The following is a 23,807-nucleotide window of genomic DNA, read 5'->3' as shown; positions in this document are numbered from 1 at the left end:
ATTACAAAGGGAGCTGTAAGTGCTCTGATGGGAGAAGGCAATTGGCTGGCACTTGTGTGGTACGAGTATCAGTAAATTGTTGTCTGGGTCTTGCTGCATGCTAGCATTTATTAATTCATTTTCTGAAGTTTGTGAATGGAACTGAGCACTATGCAACCATCAACAAACATCGCCACTTCTGACTTTATGATGAACCACCTTAAGACGGTGATGCCAAGGTCACTGCCATTGAGGAATTGCTGCAGCGATATCCTGGGGCTGAAATGATACGCCAGGGAAAAACATACACACCTGGCAGGATCCTGATACATTGTTAAACCTCAAACACACCTGGCAGGAACCTGATACACTGTTAAACCGCAAACACACCTGGCAGGATCCTGATACACTGTGAAAGCCTGTACACACCTGGCAGGATACTGATACACTGTGAAACCCTGTACACACCTGGCAGGATACTGATACACTGTGAAACCCTGTACACACCTGGCAGGATGCTGATACACTTTGAAACCCCATACACACCTGGCGGGATCCTGATACACTGTGAAACCCTGTACACACCTGGCAGGATACTGATACACTGTGAAAGCCTGTACACACCTGGCAGGATACTGATACACTGTGAAACCCTGTACACATCTGGCAGGATGCTGATACACTTTGAAACCCCATACACACCTGGCAGGATCCTGATACACTGTGAAACCCCGTACACACCTGGCAGGATCCTGATACACTGTGAAACCCCGTACACACCTGGCAGAATCCTGAGACACTGTGAAACCCTGTATACACCTGGCAGAATCCTGATACAGTGTGAAACCCCATAAACACCTGGCAGAATCCTGAGACACTGTGATCCCCGTATATACCTGGCAGGATCCTGATACACTGTGAAACCCCTTACACACCTGGCAGGATCCTGAGACACTGTGAAACCCCGTACACACCTGGCAGGATCCTGAAACAGTGTGAAACCTTGTACGAACCTGGCAGGATCCTGAGACACTGTGAAACCCCGTATACACCTGGCAGTAGCAGGATCCTGGATGCTCTTTTAATCTCTGATAGCCCTCTTTGTTACAGAGGAGGTTGGAACTAATTCTGTTCTTAATGGACACATTTAATGAGTTCTTATGACTAACGGTGTCAGTGATTCCTGAGGCACTAAAGTGAATTGATAAAGCGAGGCCAGCAGTGAAAGGAATTAAATGCCAGAACAGAACACCGAGATTGTGACATCTTCCCAAAGGATCAGACTAAGTTAAGGAAAGAAAACTAGGCACAGGTCATAGCGCCACAGTGGATCTTAACATTGCACAAATAAAGTATTTGGAGCAGGCGGACCTTACTTGTGTGTATTGCTGTGGTTAAAGTTGATCAGTTAATAGGAGTGCACCGTGTCTGCAGTTCACACATAGAGAAACAACATTCTGTGTAAAGTAGGTACAGGAGAATGGCTGGAACTCGCCTGGCAGAGGCAGAGCGTTTGAAACAGTGCCAGTGTGCAGATTGCTCTGTCCTGTCTCAGATCAATTTTACAGCAAGATCATTCTTTAATATTGAGGGGGTATAGCTTGCAATCCAGATTCCTGCACACATTGGATCTGCTTCTGGGCAGAAATCAGCATTTTCAGAATCTTATAATTAAAGTTTCTCGATGGAGAATCTCTTGTTCAGAGCTTTTGGTTGATCCTGAAATAAAATATCAGTAAGTTTTGGGGCTTTGCTCTTTAACTCTGACTGGACACAGAATGGAGCATTTGCCATGTTTTGGTAAACTATAATTTACAAAGTTTTCCCTCTTGAATGGATTATCTGATCTTCATTGGAATTCTGTGAATTTCACAAAAATGCTCATCAACCTGAAATAAAAAAGGCCAATGTCATCCAGTTAAAAGTAACATTCAAATTTTCCAGTAACTTTACATTTATTAAATGCTGCAATTTACTATTCAGGCAATGTTTAAATGTAGGAACAGGGGGCTGTCAATCTGCCTTTTGAACTCATTGCCCTATTTAATTAACGTAGGCCTGATCTGTAACCTAACTCCATCTACCCTGAGCAGATGTCATCCTCGAATCAAAGGACAGCCAATGCTGACCTGCCTTTGATTCAGTTCATTTGTTAACCTGAACTAATGAAAATCTGACCATCTCCTTCCTGAATAATTCAATGAGCCAAAATCCACCCTTTCAGTGTATCTGCTGCTGATTTACAATGATAAATGTAACTGTGGAATGTTAGTACTAATTCCCCCAACAACTGCAGCCATTGTTGCTCAGAAACAGTTTAATTTGGCGGGTACATGGTTAACTACCTCATGTACAGAAACTATCTTTCCCTCAGCTGATTGACAGGCACTGGCTCCTTGGCTCTAGGTCCCAACACAAACTTCAGAAAATCAAAACATTCTGAAGAAGCGTCATACAGACTCAAAATGTTAACGCTATGTTCCTCTCCAAAAATGCTGCAGACTTGCTGAATTCTTTCAGCATTTTCTGTTTTTATTTCAGATTTCCAGCATCCGTAGCATTTTGCTTTTATATCTGGAAATTGATATTTGTTAAAATTTCCAATGTCCCAGATGGAAAGCAACAATTTGTTCCTAACCATTTGTCTGTTTAACTGAACATCTCTGGAACAAGAAGAGTTAAATTAAAACTTCTAACAAAATTTGTTCAGGGTTGAATTGGCCACAAGTTGTGGAACTGGTTGGATTTGATTTCACTAGAAAGGCCCCTCCCTGCTCTGAAGCAAGTGAGGAATGTTTGAATTGAAATCATCTTGAGGATGGGTCGCAGCGTTCACACAGAGGGCGGAGCTCTAACTCTCACTGGCCCTCTATCCAGCTCTTCTTGTCCCCACCCCCACACTCACCCCCACTTAAACCAGCTTATGTTTCACCTCTCTTCTATTTTTCCTTAGTTCTGTTGAAGATTCATTCGGACTCGAAACTTTAACTGTGTTCCTCTCCGCAGATGCTGGCAGACCTGCTGAGTTTTTCCAGCTATTTTTGTTTTTGTTTTGAATTTCCAACATCCGCAGTTTTTTGCTTTTATCTTTGTGTTCATTCCTCACCATTTCTTTCCAGTTTAGTTGTGGGGTGGTGGGGATCGGACTCTTGCTGTGTGTCCATTTTTTTCTGTTTGTTCGCCGTGTTTGGGACCAGTTGCAATTCATTGAAAAATGTTTAAAGGCCAGGGAGCAGCACAGATCCAACACAAAGCATAGACCAGTGAAGGGTTAAGTCTGGCTGGAGGCCCTGGTGCTGCCCAGGTGACACGCACTCAGCTTCAACAAGAACAACTTGCATTCCTGTGGTCCATATCATGTATTAAAACATCCCAGGATCCTTCACAGTCGTATAAACAGACAAGTTTAACACCGATTCACATGGAGAAATTTAGGACAGGTGGGTAAAAGCTTGCTTAAAGAAGTAGATTTTAAAGATTATCTTTAAGAATGAAGAGCTGGTTGGATCAGGCTCTGAGCCTTACAGCACAAATTCCAGAGCTAAGGCCGAGGCAACTGAAGGCATAGTTGCCAATGGAGGCGGAAAGGAAATCAGGGATATAGAAGAATGCAGAATTGGAGGAGTGCAGTGATCTTGGAGCACAATGAGGTTACTTAGAGATAAGCTAAACCATTGAAAGAATTAAACACAAGAATGAGAACTTTAAAATTGAGACATTTCAAGAACAGGACCAGTCAGTGAGGACATGGGTGAAGGCTGAACAAATAGATGGACTGTAAGTGATCCGGTCACATGATAGGAACGACAATGGAGATATAATATCCTGTCCGTTCAACAGCACTTCATTCAACAGTTTAAATGATTAATGTGTTCACCTTTTGAGGTGGAACTGCTCTCACCATATTGAAACATCACACACTGACCTTTAAGCATCTAAGTCCAAACATGGACAGCTTCATACAGTTTCAGATAGAAAGGTAAAAATACATTTTTAGAATTGTCTCCCTTATGGAACTGGTCATGAAACAGTACTTATCGATTTGTTTGTAACTAACTTTGTTCACAGTTGACTGAGTTGTTAAATCGGTTCAATTCTACATATTTTTTAAAAAGCAGCTTCCAGTCAGAGGGTGAAGCTCTGACACAAATCTCAAATTACAGTGATCAACTCCAATTACCAAACTGTGATTTGCTGAAAGAAAATCAGGAACAACCCCGGAATTGGTCGTAACAAGTTTACAAGGACGGAACTGGAGGATCCAGGCATTAACAGAGAATCTGCAGGTCAAGGTAAGGTTAATATTGTTTCCAAGCCTTTATTCTATTTCTTTCTTTAATCTTCCTTTGAAAGCCTATTTCCCGTGATGAGATTATGTTGCACAAGTTGTTGTAGCCATTGCTTTTCCTTGTGATTATGACATTCGCTAAGTGTGTGCTCAGACAGTGACTAAAGATGATCTGAGGATCCTAGAATCAGCTTGCTCCTGTTCTACATTTTCTTACATTTTTTTTAGAGGAATGGAGTGAGACGAATCAGACTCTGAATGTTTCCCTGTCTTAGACAGCTCTGATGGGGATGAACCCTGGGCTCCTCTTCCACTCTCTGGATGTTTACCATAACACATACTGCATCTTTTAGTGAATTTTTCAAAGTTATAGTGGACCAAGTTCAGGAACTCTGGCAGTCTGGACGCACAGAATTTAGCCGTGTGTATTTTCCCCGCTCCACTCAATGCTCAGCATTTCAAGCCCTGAAAGTGGTCTCGAGAGTTTGACTAAAACTCAGAAAAGAAGTAATCAGTAGGACTTTTGACAATGCTCCAGATGGGAATTATTTCAATATTTTGTCTATTTTACTGAAAATCATGAACAGGGAATGATAAAAAAAAACATTTGAACATTTTGTTTACAGCTAAACTGGGCGGGTGAGGACTTGTCCAACCTGTTCAGTTTGTTTTTCTTTACTAGAAACACCGCCCTAAATAAAGATATCTTCAGCTAAAGTCAATCTCACCAGTGGTGGAAACTGAGGCAGAAGAATGACAAACAGGGATAGGCTGAAATGATCAGAATGTGATTTACCCTGAGATAACCAGGAATTGGCTGCAGTGAATTGACAAAGACAGAATGTGCAGAGTTACAGAAAAGTCATTGGGATCGAAGCAAAGTGAATATCGTTCCTGAACCTGATTGTGAGTCTCTCTGTTCATTCTTTCCTCTTTCCGTTTAAAGCTGTCTTCTCCCAGGATGATTATGTGCTCAGGCCTCCTGTGCCAAATCCATCCCTTTGCAGCGATGGTCATTGTCTAACTGCATGCTCGGACAGTGACTGAGAAATGGTCTGTTCAATGCAGAGGCCTCCGGCTCAACCTGCCCCTATTCGCTACCATCCCTCTCATTCTTAAAAGGGATAGTAGAAGATTAACCAGGGACATAGAGTGCAGAGATTCCGCCAGTCAGAGATGTTAAGGCAGATAGTGATGTGACTGGAAGTAGTTTCATGTGGCTCAATATGAGACAATGCACGAGAATTTAAAATATACAGATTGGAAATACAGGGTTAGTGGAGAATTACTGGGAGATGGTCAAACTGAGTTTGACTCTCGATGCAGAAATCATTAAACATTAGATTCAAATTCTAAAATAATTCTCAAAGGTCCACTGCAGTTATGTTAAATGGAACTCGGTGTGTTTAGCTTTGGATGTCTATCCCAGGAAGAAGATAGGGGCTCTGGAAGGAGCCCATTTGTAATTGTTTAGGTTAATACCTGAGATGAAGGGACTGACCTATGATCATAGATTCGGTCAATTTAATTATATTTCCAGGGATAGATCGGTGTTTAATTTATTATTTCCCCCTTGTTCTGATTTACCTGCACTGATAATTCCTTGTCTGTAATATTCTGTCAATTCCCTTCATGTTAAACATGAGCAGGTAAAGATTGTTAACCCTGTTTGGACAAACCAGAAAATAATGGATGGAATATTAAAATGATAACAGTTAAAAACTGATAAAAGAAAAAATGCAGTTTGTGTTGTAAAGTGTTGTGCAGTTGTGGAGCTCTTACCCACTCAGTGATACATGATAGATTAATTGCGGTATCACAAAGTGGAAGTTGTTGGATCTAACAGTACATTGCAATGGGTTGGTGGGAAACAGTTCAAAAAAGACCGTTGCATCTTTTATGCAAAATTGGATAAACAATTGCAGATACAGATCCATGGTGGAATATCTGACAGTGAGATTAGTTGAAATTTGTTCTCACAAAGAGCCCTTCTGGTTGAATTCTGTGCTCTAAACATCCATGCTAGTAAAGACTATCCAGAGCACTGCAGTAATGGTCCTGCAATGGCACAGGAGCTATTGCCCAATGCCAGTCTGTCATTTTCTTCACATTGAAATCAGTGAATGGAAAACCAGGGATTGAGAGATGCAGCCGGCATCAGGGACACCGAAGTGGAAAAATCTCAAGCAAAAATGTTGGCCAGGACAGTAAAATGTCAGAATCATTCCAGTCTGTTCATATATTCCAGGGAAAGCTTCTTGATATCAAATTTAGTTAAAATACAAACAAAATACTCTGGATGCTGGAAATCTGAAATAGAACCAGAAAATGCTGGAAAAACACAGCAGGTCTGGCAGCATCTGTAGAGCGAGAAACAGAGTTAACGTTTTGAGTCCATATGACTCTCCTTCAGAGCTGAAGAGAGGTAGAAACATGATGGAGTTTATGTTGGTGAAGAAGGGGGAGAACAGGTGGAGCAAAATAGAAAGTCAGGGATAAGTGGGAGCTCAGGAGAGATTGACAAAGATGTCATGGCCCCATCACAATGGTAGTGTTAAAGACTAAATAAGGTGCTAATAATGGTACAAAGGTAAGATAGCAGAATGTGTTAACAGCAGAGCAAGGATCAATGCTCTGTGAAAGCAAACAATAAGAACAAGTTACAGATCTTTCAGCTAAGAAGATTTAAACTATGATGGAGCAAAGCAACTCTGAATCGCATAACAATAATCTCCATTGTCTTTTAACGGTTGCCTCCTGTGATGAAATTAGGTCCAACATTCCCAACCTCGTTCTTGTATTAACTTGGATAGAGTTTCCTGATAGATACCCTAACCTCTCTGTAACACGGTGGGACATCAGCAGTATCCCTCGAGAAACAACAAAAACTATTTTACAACCATGAGTAGCAGTGCAATTGGAGGAAGGTGCTCAAAAAACCAAAGAATGAGATTATTGTGAATGATCACAGCAAAATAATGGCCTTTAGTGAAATTGGACTGAGGAGCGTGAAAACCTTACTTTCTCTTTAATGAGGCCGTTCATTATTTTCTCTTCTCGATCTGCCCCAGTAATGCTGTGGCCCTTATCTCTAAATCATACGTTGGTCTGCCTCGCTAATCCGCTGGCAACTTTCCCTCCTTTGAGTGTCTCACCTTATTCTGCCGCTCACACCTCTTATTTAAAACCCCATTTCTCAGCCACCCCACAAAAGCCATGTCAGGTTTCCCAGAAATAACTTCACTGTTTTTTCCCATCAATGTCTACATCAAGCAATTCTCAACCTGGGTGATTTCCATCTCTATCTCAAATCACACTCTTGTCTTCTCTGAGTTCACTTGCTCATTGCCTCCATAAATCTCACCCTCCATATAAACTGCCCATACCAATATTGAGGACAGCCCTATAAACCTCATCGCCTCATGTGACCTCGCTGTTCCTATCATGTAATCTCTGATCACTTGCCAATGTCACTTTCAAAGTATTTCCCTATTCTTCCTACCATTACCATTTCATTCTGTGTCTGTACACCAAACAGGTACTCTCTCCTAACTCACCTAAAATTGCATTTTAAATTTCCCAATGGTCTAGCCTTTGGCCCTCCCATTCATCATAACATTTTCACAGCCATTGATCTGGTCCATTTTTGATGCCATTGTCCCTATTAAAACCATTATTCTTTCTCAGCATGGTCCATTTCTGTGTTACGTTAGTTTCCATTCTCTTCAGTCCCAGGAACACTGAATTGAAAGTCTAGGCTGCCTAACTGCCTCAACTATCTATTGCCACATCTGATTGGACTATATATAGGACTTTTAGGTCCTCATCTCCTTTTCCAAAACTGCTTCTCTTCACCATCAAAAACCATGTTCTTTACTCAACATCCTGTGCCTTCTCCACACTCGCCTCCAGTGATAAGTGCGATGTACCCATGGATTTATTGTCCTCAGTATGAGAACCATCCATTCAGCCACCTCTGTTACACTCCCTTCCCCTAGCCCAACTGGCAACATTTCCTTTCATGTTCCCTGTTGACCCAGCCCTGATCCAGCCCTAGAATCTATCCCATCTCCCTTCTTGCTGTCTCTGAGCTCAACTTGTCTACGAGACTAATCTTCTACTCCTTTGACACCATTTCCACCAAACTGATGATCACCAATTTCCTTTCCTGACTCTATTCTTCCCAATTTTTTCCTGTCAGTTATTGTCTTTCTCACACTTCAAATATTCCGCCATAATTCCTCTCCTCAGGAAATCCATCTTGACCTCTCCTTGCAAACAACCACCCCATCTCCAGTCTACCTTTTCTCTCCAAAGTTCTTTAACATGTTTTTGCCACCCAAATCCATTGTTAATGGTATGTTAATTATATTGTTATGATGCACAGGTGAAGGGTGTGTTTACTTAAGTAGTTTGAGCACATTTAAATGGGGGAGAGCTGGGACACTGGGTGTGAAAGGAGAGTTATGAGACTTAACAAAGTCAATAAGCTTTCTCAGTAAAAAACGTGCTGTGTCTTGGTTTGACCCCACCAACCAGCTTGGATTCTAGAGACATTGGTAGCAGAGAATGGTGGGCCTAAAGGTGAAGATTTGAAACTAAGACTTATTTTCAGACAGAAGGTTGGAATTGGAGTTACTTTGGAGAAGAATGGCTGAAACCAAGTGTAAGGTGTCAGGGTTTGATTTTGCACCATTGTTCTATGAAACTGAACCTCATGACCAGTGAAAGAATGAAGTGATCTCTGGACATGGATTACGTCCTTACCAAAGCAAGAACAAAGTATGACCTTGGCATTTTCACTTCCCACCAGAAGCAGGATCAGGGCAAAGTATTTTGAGATTTAGAAGCTCATCATTTGGACATCGAGGAAGGTTTGGATAGACTCTAAAAAAATTATGACCAAAATGTATATGAATAGTGATCTGTGAAATGCATATGAGGCATGGTCATACTTTGGCAAACTTAGAAGTATGTATAGCTATTCCAAAGAAGAATATGTCATGGAATTTAACAAATTAGGTGCAAAACTGCAGAAATTCAATTTGGAGATCCCTATTTCAGTATTTGCTTTCAAATTGTTGGATTGTGCTAAAGTATCCAGCATGGATAGGCTTCGGAATGGAGTTAGGTTCTCAGAAAGAGATAGACTGTTGGAACAGATTACTGAAGCTTAAAAAAAATTCTGGAGAAACATTCATTTGCTGCCACTTTCATGGCACCCATGGGACATTCAGCAGGAACACAAAAGATGGAGAATTCAATGCTGGCAGCATTTCAAGTCTGTTTATATATGGGGAGCAAACGTCAATATGAAAGAAGAACCACAAACAAAAGGAATGAGGATACAGACCCTTTTGGTAGCTCTATCGGATGACAGGAATTGGGTTAATACAGCTGAAGAATGAACCCTAGGAATAACCAAGGAATAGTAAACAGGTGTTTCAGATGTGACTCGGAATATCATTATGCAATGCATTGTCTGAAATAAAATAACAGGGCTTTAGAATGACACATGACATAGAAGGAGTGGAAGGGGAAGATGACGATACTGATCAATCAGAAGGAATTGAACTGATTACCAGAACGTTTAGTCCGGTGATGGATGTTCCAGTTGTGAACTCATTCAGTTGTGCTGTGTTAGACAGCGGGTGCATGTCCCACAGTATGTGGAGGGAATTGGTTAACCATCCATGTTACCTGGATTCTCTAAACAGTAAAGACTGAGGTAAGGTTAAGGAATATGAAAGTTCTACTTACTTCAGGATCGGGGTCGATAACACATTAAAGTTACTAAAGAGGGTGATGATTCCTTGTAAAATAGCTGGGATAAAACATTTTACAGCACAGATGTAGTTTCCAGTGAAATACCGTTACTGTTTAGTGAGCTGACTATGAAAAAGACTCAAATGAAATTAGACATGGAAGACGATAAGGCAATTATTTTTGATAAATCTGTAGACTTACAGTTTTCGCAGTCAGGACATTATTGAATCTCCTTAACAAGACCTAACATTTCAAATCACCATGTTAAACAAGTGTTGATGACATCAGATGGTAGGTAGGATTTTAAAGGGAAAAGGGCAAATTGTTTTAAAATTACTTTGGCAGTTTGCCCATGCATCTTGTCATAGGTTAAAAATCCTACTAAAGGTTGCAGAGGCAGTGGACGCTGAATATATTAAACTTATAGAGAGATCAGTGAGAAATGCAATGTGTGTAAAAAAAAAAAAAATCGAAGGACACCATCACGGCCTGTAGTGAGTCTCCCATTAGCAAGAGGCTTCAATGAATTTCCAGCAATGGACTTGAAGATACGTAACAAGGAAAAGATCATTTTTCTCTTACACTTCATAGACATGGCAAAACTAGATTCAGTCTGTTCACAGTAATGTATAGTAAAGACAAAAAGGTAATTGTGGACAAGAAATAGGAAAATGGATCGGAACTGGGTTGGAAGCACTGGCTAAATTGCTAACTGAAAATATGAGCACTGCAGTCATGAACAAGCAGCAGAAAGGCCCTTTGGTAATGGGGTTGGTGAAAAAAGACTTGCATTTAATTGATGAGATGCTTCACTAAATCTTAGCTGACCAACCAAGCTATAAACTGACTTCTGCTCTGGCATGGGCAGTCCCCGTGAAGAATTCACTTTAAATGTTTGGGGGTTACTGTCCCTATCAATTAGTTCATGGGAGAAATTCCAAAATAGCTTTGGTGATGTGGGATCATCCCCCAGCCTTGGAAGGCACTTCAGTTAGTTAATTTTATCCTGAGCACTTGAATGCTCTACATGCAGGGAGAAGGTGATTTATCAAGGCTCAGGTTTCAGAGAAAATTCAGCAAGCCTTACAGCACCGCATAAGGTGATCAGAAATAAATTTAATTTCAGGCGACATGGTATATTACAAAAGGGCAGAAAGAGCGGAATGACCCAGATAAGGTTAAAGGCAGTGATGGAAAATCAGTCGTTTTATAACATGGCAAATCAAACTGTTAGAGTACATTCTTTGAGGCTAATTAGCACTGATTATAACTGTACAGAATCTAAACAATAGAAAGCATTAGGAAGCGATGAGACACCATGCACTTCACATACACCATGCACTTCACATACACCATACACTTCACATACACCATGCACTTCACATACACCATGCACTTCACATACACCATGCACTTCACATACACCATACACTTCACATATGCTGGACAATTACAAGAGGCAGATTATGGCAGATAGAGGGCTGACTGAATATGGACAAAGGAATACTGAAACACAGAATAAAGCTATTTCTCCCAAAAGACAACTATCCAAAGTTGACTCAAGAATAATAAATATGCCACGAGTGGCCAGTGAATGGAGGGATGCTACCATTAGAGGGAAAGCAGGAAAGGCCACTGGAAAATCCAAATTTCAAAGGGAAGTGTTTTTGAAAAAAGGAAAAACCTAAAAGAAGCTGGTGATACAGAAGCGAAACTGTAAATTAAACAAGTGTGTTTATGGCTTGAATGATGTCTGAAGGGTTTGGTATTTCTTAGTTTGGTCCCTCCTGCAGAAACCGGGTTGTATTCAGCCAAAAGCAGACCGAGCAATGTTCTACTGGCATCTCAAGGAGAAACTGACAGGCATCTTTATGATGCACATTGATGATTTTCTGTGAGGAGGTTTTGCAGAATTTGAGCAACGGGTGACAGATAAAATGAAGAAAGAGTTTAAGATTGGATGTCAGGGGCCTTAAAATATATAGGGTTAGGCATCAAGCAGAGTAAGTTAGGACTGAACTTAAATCAGTGTTATTTAGAAAATGTCAGTCACATTTCAGTAAATCAGGCCAGGTCCCCACATAAAGGGATCCTGCAGCCAAGGAAGAAATATACCAATCAAGAAGCTTTGGACCGGTTGAACTGGTTGTGCACTCAGACTAGATCTATTGCTAGTTATAACGTATTGGAACTGAGTACTATGATGAAACATGCTACAGTTGAGGAAATTTTGAGAGCAAATAAAACATTAATGAAATTAAATTCAGAGAAATGTGTACTCAAGTTCCCAGCCTTGAGTGATCCAGAAAATGTAAAGTTAGTCATTTTTAGCGATGCTTCATATGCCAATCATCTGGGTGGATATTCTAGTAAGCAGGTTTTATCATATTCCTGGTGGAAAGAATAAGACCATAAGACATAGGAGCGGAAATTAGGCCATTCGGCCCATCAAGTCTGCTCTGTCATTCAATCATGGCTGATAATTTTCTCAACCCCATTCTCCCGCCTTCTCCCCGTAACCTTTGATCCTCTTACCAATCAAGAACCTATCTATCTCGCTCTTAAGTACACTCAATGACCTGGCCTCCACAGCCTTCTGTGGCAATGAATTCCATAGATTCACCACTCTCTGGCTAAAGAAGTTTCTCCTCATCTCTGTTCTAAAAGGTCTTTCCTTTACTCTGAGGCTGTGCCCTTTGGTCCTGGTCTCTCCTACTAATGGAAACATCTTCCCCACGTCCACTCTATCCAGGCCTTTCAGTGTTCTGCAAATTTCAATCAGATCCCCCCTCATCCTTCTAAGCTCCAACGAGTATAGACCCAGCATCCTCAAACGTTCCTCATATGTTAAGCCTTTCATTCCTGGGATCATTCTCATGAATCTCCTCTGGGCCCTCTCCAGAGCCAGCACATCCTTCCTGAGATACAGGGCCCAAAATTGCTCACAAACCTTGAACTTGTGTCCCCTCGTGACTGATCCTTCAACTAAGAGGAACAGCTGCCCCCTATCCACCCTGCCCATGCCCCTCATAACCTTGTACACCTCGATCAGGTCGCCCCTCAGTCTTCTCTGCTCCAACGAAAACAACCCAAGTCTATCAAACCTCTCTTCATAACTTAGATGTTTCATCCCAGGCAACATCCTGGTGAATCTGAATTACCTGGAAAAACTCAGCAGGTCTGGTTTTTTTCTTCTCTGCCGATGCTGCCAGACCTGCTGAGTTTTTCCAGGTAATTCTGTTTTTGTTTTGGATTTCCAGCACCCGCAGTTTTTGTTTTTAACTTGGTGAATCTCCTTTGCACCCCCTCCAATGCAATCACATCCTTCCTATAATGTGGCGACTAGAACTGCACACAGTACTCCAGCTGTGGCCTCATCAAGGTTCTATACAACTCCAACATGACCTCCCTACTCTTGCCCCATGTCTCTCACCCGAACTCTCCCTCCCTCTCACACCATCTCTCCCTCCCTCTCACCCCAACTCTCTCACCCCCTCACCCCAACTCCCTCTCCCTCTTGCCCCATCTCTCTCCCCCCTCTTAGTTCTCCCTTTTACACACACATAGTGAAACACACACATTCTCTCATGCACACACTCACACAGATATATTCTTTCTCATACACACACACACACAAACACACACACACACACACACACACACACACACAAACTCTCTAACTCACACACACACACATATATTCTCTCTCACACACACACACTGCACACACAAACAGTCACACTCACACAGGTATTTTTGCTCTCACGTGCACACTCATTCTCTCTCACATACAGCGATTCTCTCTCTAGCTCTCCCTCTCTCACACACATACACACACATTCTCTCTGTCAGACACACACTCACAGGTATATTTTTCTCATACATGCACACAAACACATACATTCTCTATCACACACACACTCACACAGACATATTCTTTCTCATACACACACACACACAGAAAAGCAGTCACACTCACACAGATACATTCTCTCACACAGACACAGATTCTCTCTCTTCCATACAGCGATTCTCTCTCTCGCTCTCTCACACACATACACACACATTCTCTCTGTCTCATCTCTCTGTCAGACACACACGCACAGATATATTTTTCTCATACATGCACACAAACACATACATTCTCTATCACACACACACTCAGATAGATATATTCTTTCTCATACACACACTTTCTCTCTCACACATACTCACAGACATATTCTTTCTCATACACACACACACAGAAAAGCAGTCACACTCACACAGATACATTCTCTCACACAGACACAGATTCTCTCTCTTACATACAGCGATTCTCTCCTTCGCTCTCTCACACACATACACACACATTCTCTCTGTCTCATCTCTGTCAGACACACACGCACAGATATATTTTTCTCATACATGCACACAAACACATACATTCTCTATCACACACACTCATATAGACATATTCTTTCTCATACACACACACACTGAAAAACAGTCACACTCACACAGATACATTCTCTCACACAGACACAGATTCTCTCTCTTACACAGTCACAATCACAAAGATATATCTTCCCTCTCGCACACATACACACATATTCTCTCTCTCTCTCACACACACACACACACACACACACAGATATATTCTCTCTGTGACACACATTTTCTTTCTCTCACACAATCGCACACTCACACATTCTCTCTCACACACACAAATACACACACATTTTCTCTCTGTCACACAAACACGTTCTTTCTCTCTCTCTCATACACATACAAACACACAGACACAGATTTCTGGCCTCACACACAAACATGCACACATTCTTTCTCTCACAAAAACACACCCACACAGATATATTCTTTCTGTGACACACACATTTTCTCTCTCTCACACAAAATCTCACACACACACACATTATCTCTCTCATACACACACACACACAACCTTGCAGAGATATATTCTCTCGTACACGCAGACACACACACACACATACAAACTTGCAGAGATATATTCTCTCGTACACGCAGACACACACACACACATATTCTCTCTCTCACACTCATGCAGGCACACTCACATAGATATATTTTCTCTCTCACACAAACACAGACACACACAGGTATATTCTTCCCCATGCACAATCACACACACATAACTACCCTCACACACAAAGTCACACTCACAGATATATTCTCACACACACACAGATTCTCTCTCTTACCTTCACACTCTCAAAGATATATCTTCTCTCTCGCACACAAACACACACATTCTCTCTCTCACTCACACACACACACATATTCTTTCTCTTCAAACACACAGAAAAGCAGTCACACTCACACAGATACATTCTCACACACACACATGCACACAGATATATTCTCTCTGTGACACACACATTTTCTCTTTCTCTCTCACAATCACACACACACATATTCTCTCTCACACACAAACACAGACACTCACAGATATATTCTTCCCCATGCACAGTCACACACACATACATACCCCACACACACACACACACAGTCACATTCCCAGATATATTCTCTCACACACACACAGATTCTCTCTCTTACAGTCACAATCTCAAAGATATATCTTCCCTCTCGCACACATACACACACATTCTCTCCCTCGCTCACACACACAGACATATTCTCTCTGTGACACACACATTTTCTCTCACTCTCAGAATCACACACACATTCTCTCTCACACACAAACACAGACACACACAGATATATTCTTCACCATGCACAGTCACACACACATACACACCCTCACTTGCACACAAATATATGCTCCCTCACACACACACATTCTCTTCTTATAGACACCAATTCTCTCTCTCTCACACACACAACAGACACCTTCACACACACAGTCACAGATATATTATCCCTCTCACAGATACACTCTCTCTTTCCCTCTTTCACACACACAAACACACTCAGAAACATGCACACTCTCTCAAAGACTCACTCGCACAGATACATTATTTCTTATATACACATGCACACACACACATACGCCTTCAATACACTGTCACACTCACACAGGCATATTCTCCCTTCCGCACACACATAGAGAAACACACACATTCTCTCACGCACACAGATATATTCTTTCTCATACACACACAAACTCTCTCACACACATACTCACACAGATATATTCTATCATATACACACACACACACACATATATTCTCTGTCACATGCACACATTCTCTCTCACATACTCCAATTATCTCTCTCACACACACAGAGGCACACATAAACACCCTCACACACGGACACATACACACATATTCCCTCTCTCACACACACAAACACACATACAATCTTTCTCTCACACACACACACACACATGCCCTCAAACACACAGTCACACTCACACAGGCATATTTTCCATTCCACACACACATAGAGAAACAGACACATATATGCCCTCACACACACAAACATGCACACGTTCTCTCTCTCACACAAACACACCCACACAAATATCTTCTCTCTCACACGCATATACATTCTCTCTCTTACAGACACCAATGCTCTCTCTTTCTGTCTCTCATACACACCATCACACAGACATAGTCAAACTCACCAAGATGCATTCTCCCTCTTGCACGCACACACACACACACATTCTCTCAGAATTTTCTCTCTCACACACGTGGGCACACACACATATTTTCTCTCTCACACACAAACACAGACTTACAAAGATATATTCCTTCTTATACTCTGGCACACACACAGTCACACTCACAGATACATTACACCTCACGCACACATTCTCTTGAAATGAAACAGACAGACACACAGCAGTTAAATTCAATGCTGAGAAATGCAAAGTGATGCATTTTGGACTGTGGAGAAGCCGTATAAACTAAATCGGACCAGGTTAAAATGGGTGCCGAGAGATCTGGGGTTAAGTTTCATTTTTATATCTTAGGTTCAATGTGGGGCTCAGAATCTGTCCATTGAAGCTACTTTTCTCATCCTGAGAAACTGTTAGCAATGGTGTTGGGGAATGTGATAAAAGCTGACGTTCCTGCCTGGTGGAATTGTGAGTTCTCTTTAGACAGACAGAAGATTGTTTGAATGGAGATTCTGGGTTTGGTTGATTGCAGAAACTGTGAATTGTGTCTTGTTGCAGTAGCTGTTCACAGGAAAAGTCCCGAAAGATATGAAATGGTTCCCAATGTCTAAATGACTTTCCAAGTCTTCAGACACATGAAACAGGCAGAGAGATTGGAATGTACAAAACATGCAATGTCAGAGAATCACAGAATTGAAGTTGTGAGGCCCTCTTCTATTTCACAATGTGAATTTTTATATTTTAATCTTTAAAGCTGAGCTAGTGATTCAGAAAGCAGCAGGTTCCAATCCCACACTTTGCTGTTGTGATTTTGAATTCTGAATTTTCTAAAATTGAATCTGGAATGAATAAAGCTCCAAGATAGAATTATTCACATTCTCTCCGTTGCTGCAAAGCCCGTGTGTGTGTCTCAGCTTCTCTGTATTTATTAAGGGTTTAAGATAACAGGATAGAATGCCACAAGTTTTCCAAAGCGCACAAAAAGAGGCAGCATTGTCAGCATTGTAGCTGGAAGCTTCAGATGACAAAGGGATATGAATGTCTTAAGCTAACGGGCAAAATAGAGAAAGATGGGTTAGAACAGATTACTTTATAAATGGTGAGAAGCTGGAAACAGTGGAGGTCCAAAGAGACTTGGGAGTCCCTGTCCATTTGTGTCAGTGTAGATTTATCAGAATGATACCTAGACAGCAAGGGTTAAATTACAAAGAGGTGTAATAACACAAACGAGGGTTGTATTCCCTGGAATTCCGACGGATCAGGGGTGATTTGATCAAAGATTTCAGGAGAATAATGGAATCGGATAGGGTAGATAGAGAGAAAGGCTTCTTGCTGGTTTTGGGGATTCGGACTAGGATCACAATCTAAAATTTTAACATCAGTCTGAATCCTTTTCAAAGATGAAATAAAGAAATCACAGTGATCGGAAAAGGCTCAGAGATAGAGTGAGAGAATATTCGAGTACTGGAGGAGGCTATTTGGCCCATCCAGATGAGCTGGCTCTTTTGAAGAGGAATCCAGTGAGGCCTAACTCATGCCTGATACAGATTCAACATAACCTCCTTGCTCTTGTACTCTATGCCCCTGTTAATAATCGATATTCCCTGGTTATTGACCTCTCTTTGTCTCTCTCTCTCTGGGAATCTGTAAAAAAGAGAATTCAGAAACATCAGTCAGCCATTTTAAGTTTCTTCACAGTGGCCATTTTCTCCCCAAATCTATGTCACATTGGAGCAAGATTTACTCTTGTACACCAAATATCTGGCAATGAAAGCCAATTGCAAAGAGCACTTGTTGCTAAGTCATTTGTTAATGTATAAATGAGGAGACACAAGCTCATACATTTTCTCTCTCTCACATGCACACACACACAGATATATTCATTCTCATACAGACACGCACACACACACACATTCTCTCTCACACGCACACACATTCTCTCTCTTACATACACCAATTCTCTCTCTCTCTCACACACACACATGGTCACAGAAAGATATATTCTACCTTTTGCGCACATACACGTTCTCTATCACACACATACATACACATTCTCTATCAAACACATACACACACATTTTCTCTCGCACACACACAAACATGCGCGTGTGGGCACACACACAGATATACGTTATCTCACACACAAACATGCACACATTCTCTCTCTCACACAAACACATCCACACAGATGTATTCTTTCTCATGCATAGACACACACACACACAGATATATTCTCTCTCTGACACACATGCACATTTTCTCTCGCTCACACAATCACACACACACATTCTGTCTCTCTTCCACGCACACACAAACTCGCACAGATATATTCTTTCTCATACACTGACAAACACACATTCACATATTCTCACAGACACACAGTCACACTCATAATATATTGTCCCTCACACACACACACACACATTGTCTCTCACTCACACACACACACACACACACACACACATATTGTCTCTCACTCTTTCACTCACACACACCCACCCAGCCTCACACACACAGTAACACTCACAGATATATTCTCCATCACACACACATTCTCGTTCTCTCTCTCTCTCACACACACACACACACACATGCTCCCTCTCTCAAACAAACAGATATATTCTTTATCATATACACAGACACACACACACAGTAACACTCAGATATATTCTCCCTCACACACACATTCTCTCTCACACAAACACACACAGATATATTCTTTCTCACACATGCAGACACACACACACACACCGATGGAGGAGGGATTTCCCTCCATTTTGATCAAATGATTCAAAATAAGAATGGAAAGGAATTGGGTTCAAAAAGGGTAACTTCTTTCTGCTGATTGGGGAGTATATGACCAATATTGTGCTCTGACCAATATCCTTCTTTCACTCTCTGTCACTCACTCCCCGTCTCGATTGGTGTTTCTCGCTTTTTCCCACTTGCTCGGCCTGTGACTTCTCTTAGTCTCTCCCCTTCCCTCTCTCTCTGGGAATGTGTAAAATAAGCACAAATCTCACTCAGCCGTTTTAGGTTTGTTTACAGTGGCCATTTTATTTGAGCACAGCACTGACACATTAATGATTTGTCTCCTCACTAAGGTATCATTAGTACTTTAAACATGACAGAGACACAGCAATGCAAACGCCAGTGAGAATTGTATTCCTTGGAATATCGAATGATCAGGGGCAACTTGATCAAAGATTTCCAGAGAATAATGGAAACTGATAGGTAGATAGAGAGAAATGCCCACTGGTTGTGGAGCCTAGGACTAGGATCGTAGGCTAAATATTTACAATAGTCTGAAGCCCTTTCAAGAGTGAAATTAAGAAAGACTTCTTCACACAAGGGGATGTAGAACTTCTGTAAATGGCCCCTCCCTATCTCCTCCTGGCCCACCAGCCTCCGATATCAGTTTTCCTTTAACTCGTGCTCTCTGAGCATCCCCAATTTCAATCGTTTCACCATTGGTGGCCGTGCCTTCTCCTGCCTGGGCTCTAACTCTGGGATTCCTTCCCTAAACCTCTCCATCTTAATACCTCCCTTTCCTCCATTGATAACACCAACCCCTTTTGACCATAACTTTGGGCCTGTGTCTCCAAACTCCGGTGGCTCGGGGTTAAACTTTTCATGATAAATCTCTGGTGAAGCATCTTGGGACAATTCCGTTCCAGGTGCTATATAAAGGCAAGTTGTTGTTGTGTGTGTCTCAGTGTCAGCTTCTGCTTCAGCTTCAACCTCAAATAATCTTTCCTCTTTGCTCCATTGTCGGTTCCAGCACATTCACATCACAAGTTGGAGAAGGAATCTCCTTCCATTTTAAAGTTGGAGAAGGGATCTCCTTCCTCACACACACACAGACACACACACACACACACACACATGCACACACATTCATGCACATACATACCCAGCCTCTCTCACTCACACACACAATCACACACACACACACACACACACACACACACACACATTCATGCACATATATACCCACCCTCTCTCACTCACACACACACACACATGCACACACATACATACCCACCCTCTCTCACTCACACACACACACATATGCACACACATACATACCCACCCTCTCTCATTCACACACACACACACACACACACACATACCCACCCTCTCTCATTCACACACACACACACACACATACCCACGCTCTCTCACTCACACACAAAATCGCACACACACACACACGCACACACACACATACATACATACCCACGCTCTCTCACTCACACACACAATCACACACACACACACATTCATGCACATACATACCCACCTTCTCTCTCACACATACACATGCACACACATACATACCCCCCTCTCTCACTCACACACACACACACACACACACACACACACACATACATACCCACCCTCTCTCACTCACACACACACACACACATACATACATACCCACCCCATCTCACTCCCTCACACACACACATACACACACATACTTACCCACCCTCTCTCACTCACACACACACATGTACCCACCCTCTCTCACTCTCTCACACACACAAATACATACAAACCCACCCTCTCTCACTCACTCACACTCACACACACACACATACACGCACATACATACATACCCACCCTCTCTCACTCACCCACACACACACACACTCACACACCTGCACGCACACACATACATACCCATCCTCTCTCACTCGCTTACACACACACACACACACACACACACATGCACACACATACATACCCACCCTCTCTCATTCACACACACACACACACATGCACACACATACATACCCACCCTCTCTCACTCACACACACACACACACCCACACACATGCACACACATACATACCCACGCTCTCTCACACACACACAATCACACACACACACATTCATGCACATACATACCCACGCTCTCTCACTCACACACACACACACAAACACATGCCCACACATACATACCCACCCTCTCTCACTCACACACACAATCACACACACACACACACACACACACATGCACACACATACATACCCACCCTCTCTCACTCACACACACACACACACACATTCATGCACATACATACCCACCCTCTCTCACTCACACACACACACACAAACACATGCCCACACATACATACTCACCCTCTCTCACTCACACACACAATCACACACACACACACACACACATGCACACACATACATACCCACCCTCTCTCACTCACACACACGCACACACACACACACACATGCACACACATACATACCCACCCTCTCTCTCTCACACACACACACATGCATGCACATACATACCCACCCTCTCATACACACACACACACACACACACACACACACTCATGCACGCACATACATACTCATACATACCCACCCTCTCTCACTCACACACACACACACACACACATACATACCCACCCTCTCTCACTCACACGCACACACACACACACACGCACATTCTGTCACACAAACACACACACACATATATTCTTTCTCATACATAGACACATGCGTGCACACATAGTCACACACACATATTATCTCTCTCCCTCACACACAGTCACTCACACTTTCTCTCCCTCTATCTCACTTACATCCACATTCTCTCTCACACACACACGTGCGCAGATATATTCTCTCATACACGCAGACACACACACACCCTTACACACAGTCACGCTAATTAGATATTTTCACTTTCTCACACGCACACACATCCTCTCACACACTTACACAGATATATTCTTTTTCATACATACCACACACACACGCACGTTCTCTCCCTCTCTCACATACACACTCTCACAGGCATATTATTTCTCATGCACAAATACACACAGTCACACTCACACAGATATATTCTCCCTCACACACACATACAGACACATTCTCTATCATATAGACACTAAATCTCTCTCTCAAACACCCACACACATTCACGCTCAGATGTATTCTCCCTCTCGCACTCACATACACATACATTCTCTCTCTTTCACTCGCACACACACGCTCACTCTCTCTCCTTCTATCTCACTCAGACATATACATTCTCTCACACACACACGTGCACAGCTATATTCCCTCATAACGCAGACACACAGACACCCTCACACACAGTCACACATATGCAGATATATTCTTTTTCACACATAAACACTCACAAACACATGCACATACACACGTGCAGACACACTCACAAAGATATATTCTTTTTCATAGATAGACACAAACACACACAAACACAGTCGCACTCACAAAGATTTCTCTCTCACACACATGCGCGTGCACACACACACGCGCACACCACCAACACACACATACACACACACATAGATTCACTCACATTCGCACAAATATATTCTCCCTCTCTCACACACGCACATACGTTCTCTCTCTCTCTCCCACTCTCACCCACACATACACACAACCAGACGCATTCACACTCACACAGATATATTTTCTCTTTCACTCTCATGCACACACATTCTCTCTCTTTCACACACATGTGGGCACACTCACATATATATTTTCTCTCACACACACAGACACACAATCACACAGCCATATTTTCTTATACACACAGACACACACACACACACACACACACATACATCCCCACACAGTGGCACTCACACAGATATATTCTCTTTTACACACACAAAGGCAGATATACTCTTTCTCATGCACACACATTCTCTCTCTCTCTCTCTCACACACTCACACAGATATATTCTTTCTCATACACACACACAGTCACACTCACACAGATATATTCTCTCATGTGCACACACTCTCTTTTACGGACACAGGTTCTCTCTCTCTTTCATACACACACACACACACACACACACACACACAGACAATCACTTTCACAGATATATTCTCCCTCACACACACACATGCACACACAATCACATTCACAGATATATTCTCCCTCACACACACATGTACACATTCTCTCTCTCTCAGACATACACACCCAATAGCACAGATATATTCTTTCTCATACACGCACACACACAGGCACGCAAACATACCCTCACACACACTCACACAAGCATATTATTTTTCATACACACACACACACTATCACTCTCACACAGATATATTCCCTCTCACATACACACATTCTCTCTCTCTTACAGACAC

At 42.1% G+C, this 23,807-nt stretch overlaps 1 protein-coding gene across 2 annotated transcripts in view; it reads left to right on the top strand.

Annotated features, from left to right (window-relative positions):
• The first annotated feature begins 3,350 nt into the window (after window positions 1-3,350).
• The window catches only part of LOC121273517 (NACHT, LRR and PYD domains-containing protein 3-like), a 92,511-nt gene continuing 72,054 nt past the window's right edge, over window positions 3,351-23,807 (top strand). The window contains exons 1-2 of one of the 2 annotated variants that reach the window (XM_041180682.1): window positions 3,351-3,419; window positions 4,098-4,271. The gene's annotated coding sequence lies outside the window, so the exon portion shown is untranslated. Of the gene's footprint in view, window positions 3,420-4,097; window positions 4,272-4,949; window positions 5,174-23,807 lie in introns of those variants that run through there. The other variant, XM_041180683.1, reaches the window with a different exon arrangement.

Source organism: Carcharodon carcharias (genome assembly GCF_017639515.1).
Source record: "Carcharodon carcharias isolate sCarCar2 chromosome 24 unlocalized genomic scaffold, sCarCar2.pri SUPER_24_unloc_2, whole genome shotgun sequence".
Taxonomy (NCBI): Eukaryota; Metazoa; Chordata; class Chondrichthyes; order Lamniformes; family Lamnidae; genus Carcharodon; species Carcharodon carcharias.
Note: the sequence above shows the minus strand (reverse complement) of the source record. Positions and strands in the feature narration are given on the sequence as shown.